The sequence below is a fragment of the Linepithema humile genome, chromosome 3 (assembly GCF_040581485.1).
Source record: "Linepithema humile isolate Giens D197 chromosome 3, Lhum_UNIL_v1.0, whole genome shotgun sequence".
In the NCBI taxonomy this organism is placed as follows: Eukaryota; Metazoa; Arthropoda; class Insecta; order Hymenoptera; family Formicidae; genus Linepithema; species Linepithema humile.
The window spans coordinates 12,833,700-12,844,650 of record NC_090130.1 but is presented as its reverse complement, the minus strand read 5'-3'; the positions used below and the strand labels follow the sequence as shown (position 1 = coordinate 12,844,650).

At 28.3% G+C, this 10,951-nt stretch overlaps 2 long non-coding RNA genes across 3 annotated transcripts; both read left to right on the top strand.

The window, feature by feature from the left end:
- Nucleotides 1–721: 721 nt before the first annotated feature.
- LOC136998357 (uncharacterized) lies at nt 722–3,062 on the top strand. Of its 2 annotated transcripts, XR_010888918.1 has the most exons (3): nt 722–1,008; nt 1,440–1,615; nt 1,693–3,062. It is a non-coding gene; the product is annotated as an uncharacterized lncRNA (long non-coding RNA). The 2 variants fall into 2 exon arrangements; XR_010888917.1 differs by having other exon boundaries at nt 722–1,615.
- Nucleotides 3,063–8,199: 5,137 nt separating this feature from the next.
- LOC136998619 (uncharacterized) lies at nt 8,200–9,425 on the top strand. The gene is made up of 2 exons (XR_010889205.1): nt 8,200–8,607; nt 8,849–9,425. It is a non-coding gene; the product is annotated as an uncharacterized lncRNA (long non-coding RNA).
- Nucleotides 9,426–10,951: the final 1,526 nt, after the last annotated feature.

Below are 10,951 nucleotides of genomic sequence, written 5' to 3'. Positions count from 1 at the left end.
CCCGTGTTGCTAAATTAATCATATAGTTAGAAAATATGATCCTTGCCATTTCTTGCTAAAACGTTCACTGGGTATCTACGTCTATCACTATATAACGCTTTGGTAATATCTTTTTTAACAATGATTGTGTTTGACTTACACACATAACAAATTTTTTGATAATATTCAATAAAATATTATTAAAAAATTTGACTAAAGCGTACATTTTTATCAATTTTTATTCAGATTAATTTTAATAGAGGAGGTTATCATGATTAATATAGATTTCTCTCATACACAGTCACGAGCGTACGCATGCTTGCTCATGCATGCACGTCCATGTACGAACACATAGGAACATGCACAAACAGGCGCGGACACGCATGAGTACGTTTCGTTAAATTTAAATGCAAATAACTACGACTGAAATTGAAAAATACCGGACATATAAATAGTTAATAAATAGTTAATTTTTACTGGTTTATTTTATGCAATCACAGTGATATAAAACATTTATGTCTGTAAATAAAAGAGATTAATTAATTATTGGGACATTGTTAAGATTATTTCGTTTTTCTGTATAATTTACATTTAAATTTTTTTCTGTAAAAGAAATAATAATTTGTTACACGGCGGTGACATTATATGAAATTACGAAATCTGTTTTGAAAAGAACGAATGTACAATAAGTCTAGTAATCCTTAAGCCGTAAGAAGTTGCGAATCATCACAGATTGTTCTCTACTTATTCGTTTGTGATTGATTAATTTCTGATGACTTAAAGCTTACGACATCAATTATAGACTTGATCTAACTGCATGCAAGAGTAGTACAGGACAGATTGGCTTGTACTATTGTGTTTTAGTAAGTCCTGTTGCAGCTAAAAAGAACAAACCCAATGTATTATATTACATACACATGAAAGCTTGCTTTATGTTGTAAAATAATAATTAAACTTCTTCAAATTGGCAAGAATGCTTTCTCAATGTTACTTTGTATAAAGAACAAGATTAGGAAGTCTTACAGAAATGTAAGTAGAATGATTAATTGTTTACAGACATAACAGCATACAAAAAACAAAAATACATATCTATATATAAGAAATAAAGATATTGCAATCCTACGTTTCTCTACATTGCATGAAAGATATCTTAACCTCACGTGTATCATTGTCTTAATACTTCATTATCGTGTTTTTTTAATATCAAACATATCTGCAAATCTTTTAAATCTTCCCACGAAGTGACATTAAGTAAGCATATTTTGTGCTAACTTAAAGGAATTTGGTTCTTTACGCGAAATGTGGCAAGTGTACGTAATAAGATAATAAGATAAGATACGTTACAATTAGAAGCAAGTATTTTTTTGTGCAGTATAGTTTATAATACAAGGGTATGTAGAAATATATGCAGCATAAACTTAACAGTATTCCAACCATTAATCAATCTCCTTTATTTTCAGTGATGAGATCTCTACAATTTTGCTCAAAATAATGCATATGCTGTCTGTACAACATGTATTAGTACTTAAGGGGAAAGATGTAACTGCAATATGAGATCGTAATTTTAAAAATTGTGTTTTCTGACTATTCACTCAACCTAAAGGAAGAATGAATGCTGATGATGACAATTATTCTGGTATAATTGCTGTACGAATCAGATCTTAATGTTGCGCTACATACTTATTATCATATTTTGTTTATTTTAATTTTAAGGAGGTGAAAGTAATATTGTTGTGCTTTGTAAGTGGATCCATAAGTCCAAATCTTGTTCTTCCGACGATGTGACGTTGAATAAGCATTCTTTTGTGCTTACATAATGGAGCATGGTTATTTTAGCAACACGGAGCAAGTTCTTAAGTGTATGTAATAGGATACATTATAATTAGAAGCAAGTACTTTTTTTGTTTATAATACAAGAGTATATATAGAGTATGCGCAACATATATGCTTAATAATATGTATTTCAGTCATTAATCAATCTCTTTTATTTTCAGTTGTGAAATCTATGCAGTAATTTTTCAATTATATGGAATAATGTATTTTTGGATGCATAATTACTTCAAGTGATTTACATAATTCTTCGCAAAATGTCTATACCCATTGCTGTAGCACAGATTGACTGCAGCATTCACATCCTTTATCAGTGTATTTGTGAAAAGAACATTCAAGACCACTTTCAAAAACATATGTAAAGCATGTGAATTTATATCTGGCATAAACAGGAGTATACTTCATCTCATGATCTGTTCTTTTTTTACAAACTTTATTTGCCAAGTGTATAAACAATTACTCCAATTAATAAACTTTAAATTCTTCGCTATCTTCTTGAGCTGCATCACTTAACCGTATTAACAAAGATTACTATTTCCATATAATTATTTGTTGTATAGTTATATAGAGCAAGTTTTTAAATGTATTTAATGAGATACATTATAATTAGAAGCTAATTTTTTTTTATTGTTTAAGGCTAGATTGCACAAGCATTATTTTGAATTTAAGCGAGACTTAAATATGTGTCTATCTTTATCTTTTTTTTTAAATAAATGAAGACAAATACATATTTAAATCTCGCTTAAAGCCAAAATAACGTTGGTGCAATCGTGCCTAATTGTTTATAATACAAGAGTATATATAGAATATACACGAAATATATGCCTAATAGTATTCCAGTAATTAATCAATTTTTTTTATTTTTAGTTGTGAGATCTGTGCAGTTTTACTAAAAATAATGCATTTTTTGCAACATATGCTATTGTGTTTTCTAAGGGTTACGTCCCATGGCTTGTATTTTTCGCGGAACGCGTATCGCGTAACCAATCAGTAGCATAGTATAAATGAAATGATGTTTTGTTATGCTTATACAAAGCTTCTGATTGGTTACGCGATACGCGTTCCGCAAAAAATACATACCATGGGACGTCACCCTAACTATTCACTCAACCTAATAAAAGACTGAATACTGATGATGACAATTATTCTGACAAAATTGATGTACGAATTCTCAATCTTTGTTGTTTCTATTTTCATCGTTAAAACTTATTGATGTATTAATATCTAATATAAAAGTAAAAAGCAAGACTGCATTATTATCAAATACTTATGATAAAATGTAACATTATTTAATATAAAGTTTAAATTTAAGATCTTACTGAAGATAAAAGAGATTGAATAATAATTGGTAAATTGTCAGACTTACGTTGCGTTTGTATACTCTTGTATTGTAATCACTATGAAAATATAAAAAATACTTGCTCCTAATTATAATGTATCGTATTAAATACTCATAAAAACTTGCTCCATGTTTCTAAAATAATTAAACTCCTTCAAGTTAATAAGAAAATATGCTTTCTCAATGTTACTTTGTTGGATGATCAAGATTTGCAAATAAATACATATTATAGATATGTTTGATACTAAAAACCCAATAATATCTGTAAATCTTCCAAATCTTATAATCTTCCAACAAAATGACATTGAGTAGGCGTACTTTTGTGTTAACTGGAAGAAACTTGATTATTTTAGCAATATCCGAAGTTTTATTTGCGAAAAGGTACAGTATAATTATCAAGAGACACGGTAGTGTCTCGCGCCAAGTTCACGCGCAGCGCAAGACCGACCGTGTATCTTTACGCGAGACGGAAGGTTCAGATGAGCCGAGATTATCGGACCTCAATAACGGCTGGGCCGATTCAGTTGGTAATAGGTTTAATCGAAAGCGCATACCCAAATTACATAAGAAAAATATGCTTGTTTTTGCTCTGTGTGCTTTATAAATCAAGATATATGCATCCAAAGTCGAGAAATCTAAAAAATCATTATTTTTCTCGGATGTCACGCTAAAATGTAACGCATGTCTTATTGGTCAGCGTCGTCAGCACGCAACCAATCAGAACGCACTCAACTAATGCGTTCAGATTTCTTTTTCTAAAAGACGTCTTTCCTTTTCTATTTCTAATATGGCAGCGCTCAGACCTGTCAGCTCGCAGCTTTGATGATATTAATTAACGTTGATATAATTAATATCGGTCGTAAAATGTATATATAACGTGTTGTGGAGACGAATAAAGATAGTGTATATCAAAATAATAGTATTATTTATGAAAAAAATTTTTTTCGATCTTAAAGTGCAGAAGTGTAGCAAGACATGTTGACAACACTCTTAGGCTGCGTTCGGAAACACACACTGTGTGCACACCAACACACAATAACCGTTCGGAAACACGTTAGTGGTACTTAATGTGCATTCGGGTGAATCGTTCGAAAACGTTGAACGAGTACCACCAGTGTGCCACGAAACCACTCGCCGAAAAAGCAAGGGGAGTCAGTGTGATTCAAGAGTAACGTTTTCGAACGTAACCTTAGAATGGCAAAGATATTCACTAGGAAAAATAAAACTGCTTAGCTTTGAAAATTATATACAAATCGCAATATATGAACCTACATACATTTATAAATTTGCATTTGTCGTATAATGTAGCGACTGATATGAGTACATATTTTGTAATTATATAATACTTAGAAGTGCGTGCGCCAAAAAATTCCTGAGATTCCTAGATTGAAATTAAAAAGATTGATCGTGGGACAAGGAGATCGAAACGCGAACACAATTAGATTTTAGTGTCACTATAGATTGTCCGGATGACACGATCGAAATCAAAATATCCATCAACGCACAACCAACTGTTCGGAAACACTCTACACCCGAAGGCACACGATATCCCCACTACTTCTCCACTGAAAATCACCACACTACACAGAGTGTGAGGTTTCCGAACGTAGGCCTCAGTATTCTGTGGTTAGTGGACAGACAGAACAGAATGAAATTGACTGGAAATGATAAATATTGTTAGAACTAATTTAGTATACATAGAACAAAAATATTAAACTTTGATATTTAATTTTATTTATTTTGGACAAATCATACACTAAAGTCTCGAATCATGTGCTTTTTTGACAGAAAGTATGATAAAATTAAAATTTATACAATCATACTAATTATCACTATGCCTTATGTGACAATTGTTTAGAGACTTTAGTGTATGATTTGTCTAAAATAAATAAAATAAAATAACTCAAAGTTTAATATTTCTGTTCTATGTATACTAAGTTAGTTCCAACAATATTTATAATTTCCAGTCAATTTTATTACAATCAAAACAAAACAGTGTTTTACCTTTCAAAAAAATTGTTGTATATATTAAATAAAAAAAACTGTCGTATATATATTATTAAAAAAAAAGAAATGATATCTATCAAAAAATTACCTTTTTTAAAAAAAGGTAAAAAAAGGCGCCAAGTACACGTTCTTGTTACAACTAAAACAAAACAGTATTGTTTTACTTTTCAAAAAAATTGTCGTATATATTAAACCTTTCAAAAAAACCTGTCATATATATTAAAATTTTCAAAAAAGCTATCCTATATACTTTTTACAAAAAAATATGATATCAGGAAATGGCACCAAGTGGGACTAAAGAACTATGAAAAAACTTGTACACTATTTCTATAAAACTCTTCTATAAAACTCTTGTACTTAAAGCTGTTGTATATATAATTAATTATATTATATATTATATTTTATCATATTTTACATATATTATACTATATATATTATATATATTATTAGATATACTATATATATTGTAAAAAAATAAAAAAAATATTTAAAAAATAAAAATATTTATTAAAAAACGCAAAAAAACTTGGCGCTGCTACAGTAAACTACATGTTAATTTCATCACTTTGAGGTGTAGCAGCGCCAAGTTTTTTTGCGTTTTTAATAAATATTTTTATTTTTTAAATATTTTTTTTATTTTTTTACAATATATATAGTATATCTAATAATATATATAGTATATATAGTATAATATATGTAAAATATGATAAAATATAGTATATAATATAATTAATTATATATACGACAGCTTTTAGGGTAGGATGGCCAGAAAATGAATGGTTTACGAGATATTTTATACTTTAATTTTACATAAACTATAAAATTTCTTGTTATTCATTTTTCAATTATCTTACCTTAACACTTTTATGCACAAAATAATAAGAGGAATCAATTGGTGTAAAAAACATAGTTGTCTTTAAGAAAAAATATGTAGCTGAAATGATATATCATATTTTTTAACATTTTATAAACTCTCCGAATTTTGTTTGGGACAAATAAACATTGTATATTTTGTTTCTAACTTAAATTATATCAAATAAATGCGTTTTCGTTAAGATGAAATAAGTTTTTACAATAATACAGTTTTTTTTAACGTCGTCAAAATCGCCACTGTACTGCATGTCGTCAAACTATACAGTGTCGTGAAAATCTCCTTTTCACTATTACGGGTTAATTTAACGACAGTCGCCAAAGTATACGATTAAACGGTAAAAATTTTAACGACGGTCGTCAAAGTAGCCAGAAGTCGTCGAAGCTGCCAATGCGTGCCTAAAATTGTCGTCGAAGTATACGATTGACATACATATATATATATATATATATATATATAATTATATTATTATTTCTTATTAATAATTATTGTAATAATTATTATATTATTTCAAAAGATAATAATTGTTAAATGTTGTTTCTACGTTATAGCAACATTTAACAATCAATATAGCAAAATCAACATAGATTCAATGTTGAAAAAACCTTTATACTTCAACATTCAACATTGCAACGTCTCAGCGACGTTATTTCAACTTTCTGTGCTGTGTGGGATCATATTTTTGCCTAGGCAATGTACTATACTATAATCAAATTCTTCAAGTAACAAAGCCCATCTGGCGACGCGAACACAGAGATCTTTCTTATTCATTGTCAATGAGAACGCCTGGCAATCAGTAACAATTTTAAAAGTAATTCCTAATAAATAAATTCTAAATTTTCGCAGCGCCTTTATTATCGCTAACGTTTCCAATTCGTAACTCGTGTATTTCATCTCGGCATCGGTCGTTTTTCCGCTCGCATAATATATTGGATGTAGTGCATTATCGTCGTCACATTTCTGAAATAATACCCACATAGCAAAGATCTCCCCAGGACATCCCAATTTGATCGAAATAGTCCCAGTTTGATCCAGAACAAAACGTTATCCGTAGGATTACCTGAGGATATCCCGTGTAGCATGTCCTGTGGATATCTTATGTACGATCTCCGCAGGACATCCCATTTTGATCAAAATGATTCGAATGATACAGATCGATAATAAATAGTTATTCGTAGGATTTCCTAAAGATATTTCTAGCACAAAAAATATACGTACATTAAAATTGCTGTTTCTTCAAATTTAGCAAAAGATTTCTTACATAAATATTTTTTAGTAAGACATTTTTTTGCTTAATTTGAACAGAGAACAAATTTAATTTTGTGTGCATGCGTAAACACACATATAACATACAAATATAATTTTAATCCGTCCATTTGTTAAGAGCAAAGTACAAGTATATATAGAGAAAATATTTATTTCTATTATATGACGATACTAGAACTTGGTCATCGAGTTCTTGGTTCGAGAAGCCAGTATATACAGTGATGGAAGAAAGTTCCGTAATGGTCAAATATCTTGGAAAATAATGATTATGGAAGAAAATGTTCAATACAAAAGTTTTAGTATATCAAATGGTCTATTATATGGTTATATTGAAATGACCTTCATGTGACCTTGAAAGACACCGCGAAGGTCAACTTTGAAATCTTAAATAGAATCTCCTATTTTCTATTACATATTCTTAAAGCTGGTGTTAAGACGTTTCCGAAACAATATAATAAAATTATTTTTTATTAAGTACTTTTCGAGTTATGAGGCTTGAAAGTTACAGCATTTTGACATAAAATACAAAATATCTTGTAAAACATTCAATTTTCAGAAATCTTTCAGAAGAAAAAATATGTAATTTGCAACATGCAGCTGCATATTTTTTTTTAAAAGCAACAATGTTTTCTTTATATCAATTGATTCGTCTCATTATTTTATGCATAAAAGTATTAAGGTAGGATTCCTGAAAATTGAATGTTTTACAAGATATTTTGTATTTTATGTCAAAATGCTGTAACACTTTCAAGCCTCATAACTCGAAAAGTATTTAATAAAAAATAACTTCATTATAGTGTTTCGGAAACGTCTTGACACCAGCTTTAAGAATATGTAATAGAAAATAGGAGTTTCCATTTAAGATTTCAAAGTTGACCTTTGCGGTGTCCTTCAAGATCACATGAAGGTCATTTCAATATAACCATATAATAGACCACTTAATATATTAAAACTTTTGTATTAAACATTTTCTTCCATAATCATTAATTTCCAAGATATTTGACCGTTACGGAACTTTCTCCCATTACTGTATAAGATTACCGCTTTTTGATTACCTAACCTTTCTCGAATCGACAACTCAAATCAAATTCTAGTGTCGTAGATCGGTGAACATTGAGATTAACGCAGACAGTGAAGTGTGAGTTTTGTGCTATGATTCTCCCTTAAAAAACGGAAAAAGGCGCATAAGCGATAATATAAGGCGTCAGGAACTATTAAATTGACAGATAATTATTAAAATCTAAAATTATTATATCATATGCAGGTCATCTTTCTAAATATATATCATAAATAAGGTTATGTTTGAGAGATGTTGGTTAGTAGAACACCGCTACTACAATTTTTATTTATATATTTTATATTAATTTTTGTGCTATATATATATTTATAGCACAATTATATATATATATATATATATATATATATATACATATATATATATATATATATATGTATATAATTTTTACAAATAAGTTAGTTTTACGTATGTAATATTATGTATATGTATAGTATAGTGAAAATAGGATTCAATATTATTGTTTTAAATTATATTGCAGGAAGAGTTTGCTTATTTACAGTAAAAAAAAGACTATAGATACTAATATTTAAGTCATCATTAATTATTGCGTAAACAAGGTAACATAATATTCTTAACTTATGGCATAAACAAGGTAACATAATACATGCATCTTTAAGAATAACTAGTTCTTTGAAAAATGACAAGAATTATGTATATGTAGGAAATATAAATGTTTGTTTTGTTAATAAATTTAGTGAATGTAAGTTTAGTGAATATATACTACGTATATATATATATATATATATATATATATATATATATATACCCACACATACAAATACATAAACAAACACTTAAACACATAGATATTTACACTAATAAATCTATACATAATGCATATACATATAATACATACATTAGATTTAGTTATTAAATTATAAAAATTAGATTAACTTTCCATCTAATTCATTAAACATCTGGTTTAAAAAAATTAAAAATATATTGAGAGGTATATGTTTATATTTATGTTATATAAATGTTTATACGTATTTGTAGGTACAGTTCAATTAAAATACCCGCAAGCTACTGAGCACGAAATTTCGGAACCAATTAAATCATGACTTCGTCATGCAATTGAAAAAATAAAAAAACTGAATGCTGCACAATAAAATATTTAATACTTTTTTTTTATATTTTGTTCATGTGTATAAATTATACATAATATTAGCAATTTTATGTATAAAATATTATGTATGTAATATTATTCATATTAAGTTATACTTTTTAGTAATATCAAGTTTATTAATTTATATCTAACACTGTGACTAGTGCAATTTTGAAATGTACAAGACGTATCTTTAGTTTTCGTTTTTATATATACAAATTTTATTTTTATCGTGACTATTTTTACATTATATAGTAAATAAAAAATTAAAAAAAAAATTACATATTTTATAATAAAATGTGCTTCAAATGTACTATTATTTATATTACTTATACGTACTTTACCTTTTTTGAAATGTGTCTATTCTTAAAATAATGTAATATATTAGAAGCTTTTATTTTTAGAAATTTTGCTAATAATCTTTCCTTTATGCTCATAAAGATACTTACATGTCAAATGTCTATATAAAATATTTGAAAAAAATATGTATTTTGAAAAAATGTTTCAAAAATTCTTTAGTTTTAAAGGAGTAATAAAAAATAGTAATAAAACAATATCTTGATAGTGGTGTCATTAAAGCGAGATTGTCGTAAATTTTTAAAATATAAATAATAATTAATATGAAACTTTTCGAGAGAGAAAGAGAGTGACGTTACTTATTAAGATTACTGTTTTATTGCTTCCTTAACTTAAAACTAAACAATTTCTGTTTAAATCTTTAAAAAAAATATATTTTTTAAAGGCATTTTAAATAAACATTTAAAATAGATATTTTTCTGGGTGGTATTTATAGTCCAATTTTATATTTAGAATCGTCTTATGATTTCATTCAACTAATGAAATAATGTTGCGCAACCATTTTGTTGATTGAATGAGGTTTTAAAATGATTTCGAATATAAGATCGGATTATTAACACCATCCTATATTCAATAATTTTATTTGGATTTTATCTGGATAAAAAAAAATATCCAGGGGACATTGTTGGGATCTAATTTAATCATATGTAGGATATCCCAGGGATATCCCAGGGATTTATTTTTGGATGTCCTACGGATATCTGAAAAGCGGACATTCGGATATCCCACGGATGCCCTACGGATATCCTACGGCTTTGTACAGACATCCCAGAGATATCTGAAAATCCTTTACATTACATCCCACGGACATCCGTAGGATGAAATTTTGCTATGTGGGTATAGCGCCGTAACCGTACATGGAGGCATCCGTGTATAATTCCGTTTCTGCTTTTTGTTTATATAATTTCAATACTGGCTTAGTACTTAATATGAATTTTAATCGATCAAAAGTTTTTTTTTTTTTCACACCAAATTCAAATTTTGTATCCGCTTTCAATAAATTACTCAGAGGTCTGGCAACTAGCGCATAATCTTTAATAAATTTACGGAAGTATCCCGTTAGACCTAAAAAGCTTTGTATTTGCTTCGCGTTTTCCGGCTGCGGAAATTTCATCACGG